Genomic DNA, 2,593 nt, shown 5'->3' on the forward strand with positions numbered 1-2,593 from the left:
CACAACACGAGTGTGTGTGTGTGTGTGTGTGTGTGTGTGTGTGGGGGGGGGGGGGGGTCCGTTGTTAAAAAAAATGACAAATTTCATTAAACGTTACATCTGTCAAATATAAACTTACGAACAATCCCTCCACAAAACTGTCTTCGAGATTGTTACATTACATTATAATTATGATAATTCTTTTACACTGAATGATAGAAGCAAAGCAGGCCTAATTTCTGTTACCACCATAAAGCAGACAGTTAACCTGTAACACTCATTTTTATCTATATTAATAACAGTTAACTGCAGTGAGTAAAGAACATTTGTCATGTTTTTAACCTAAAAGGCACCTTACGCGACATATGTCCTTGGTTAGAACTCTCAATCTACCAGTCACGGGACCGAAAACTGGCGCCGAACATTTTAGGCGTGGGGGGCGTTATAATGGTTATTCACACTATTCGTTGGTAAAGAGTAGCCCAGAAGTTAGCCGGAGTGCTACCAGCCATTTTCCTTCCCTGTTGTCAGTAATTCATATTATGGCCAGACAGCTTTAGTATCTGCTTTTAATGACCAAACAAAATTATGCGACACAAGAGCTAAGCGACCTGAGAGATCTGACCTGAACATTTAACTCGGGGTGCATAAGATAAATTCCATGTGACCAGGCTGGACCTAAACCCTAGAGAGATCTGACCTGAATATTTAACGAGTATATGACAAAATGGGCTATATTTAGTATTTCAGAGGAATGCAACCCGGACTTTATGTTAGAAAATTAAGATTGACGAATTCTTAATTTTACTTAACCCTGGCTTTCAATTAATTAGTTATTGGATTAGCTTAGATTAGAATAAGCATTCCCCCCCATATATATTGGATCACCCCGAGTTAAATGTTCAGGTCAGATCTCTCTAGGGTTTAGGTCCAGCCTGGTCACTTTGAATTTATTTTATGCACCCCGATTTGGTATTACCTCGACACTGTATAAAAGTAGTGTTAAAACAGCGTTAGCTTTATTACGTTTCTATTTGTATTACCTCGACACTATATAAAAGTAGTGTTTTGCAGCGCCGTACCGATCGCTAATGGTGCCCTGTGCGAGTTAATAAATTCTGCGCCTCCCTCTTCAGAAAAACAAAAGAAAGAAACATGATCGGAAACACTCAGGGGCAGGACGTACTGCTCCCACCACCCTTGATATGATTGTTGTTTATTTTAGAGCAAAGCCACATGGGGCTATCTGGTGTGTACACCGTGGGGAATTGAACCCCATATCTTAACCATGTAAGTCCGTTAAATTACAACTGACCCACCGGAGGACCTCTTGGTACGGCCCTAGGACTTTTGGATATCCATTTTATGGATTAATGTTTATTTTTACATTGAAGAAGGAAAATAGTGTTAGCCAATTTTAAAGACTATCAAGTTCTTGAACACTACTTTTTATATAGGTTCTTCATTTTTAGTATTTGTTTTAGTATTATCTTATCTATTTTCGTTAGGCTTAGTTATCTCTATTGTAAAGGTAAAGAGTTGAGAGACACCACTATTAACCCATTGACTGCGGCTGCTCCAAACACGTGCTGAATATTTGCAAGCCGTACACTGCATACTGGCATTCAACTGCCGGAGGCGGACCGTACACCATACGAAGAATATGCAGTTAATGGGTTAATAATACTGTCCAAATGAGATGTTGTTTGTGAAATTTTATCAACATAAAAGTACTTAATACACGGAAAATAACACCAGTCTAACACGGCACGAATCGCCAGGAAACATATTTTTATCTTTTAGAACTGTGCTTATAACGTATTTATCCAGGCGATGTATATAACATTTGTCAGTTGTAATAGCCATATAAATCTGTTATCGTATATACTTATTCTCAGATTATCTCTGCTAATCAGAAGTATATTTCAGTTCATTGTTTATCTTCATATTTTGTGAACATTTTTGAAAATACTAATAGCCCAGACGAATCTTTATTTATTGGTGTTTTAGGGTCTGGCTTTAATCTTTCTAATAGTTTAAAACACCTAACTGTATATTATCCTACACGTGGGGAGCAAAAAAAAAATCGTCAGTGTTGAATTGTTAAAATTATAATAATTTTTAACCTGTAATAATCACTGACTGTTTACAATATAATTGAATACATTTTAAAATCATTCTCATCTTTTCAATTATAGAGAATTTACATTAATTTGCACATGCCAACAAGAAACGCTAAAGATCATAACAACAGAACAAAAAACGACGAAGCGTTAGTGAATTAAACTATTAATACAAATAGAAATAATAAAGCTAACGCTGTTTTAACACTACTTTTATATAGTGTCGAGGTAATACCAAATAAACTATTAATACAAATAGAAACGTAATAAAGCTAACACTGTTTTTATCACTACTTTTATATAGTGTCGAGGTAATACAAAATAAACTATTAATACAAATAGAAACGCAATAAAGCTAACACTGTTTTTAACACTACTTTTATATAGTGTCGAGGTAATACAAAATAAACTATTAATACAAATAGAAACGCAATAAAGCTAACACTGTTTTTAACACTACTTTTATATAGTGTCGAGGTAATACAAAATAA

The sequence above is a fragment of the Limulus polyphemus genome, unplaced genomic scaffold (assembly GCF_000517525.1).
Source record: "Limulus polyphemus unplaced genomic scaffold, Limulus_polyphemus-2.1.2 Scaffold5157, whole genome shotgun sequence".
Taxonomy (NCBI): domain Eukaryota; kingdom Metazoa; phylum Arthropoda; class Merostomata; order Xiphosura; family Limulidae; genus Limulus; species Limulus polyphemus.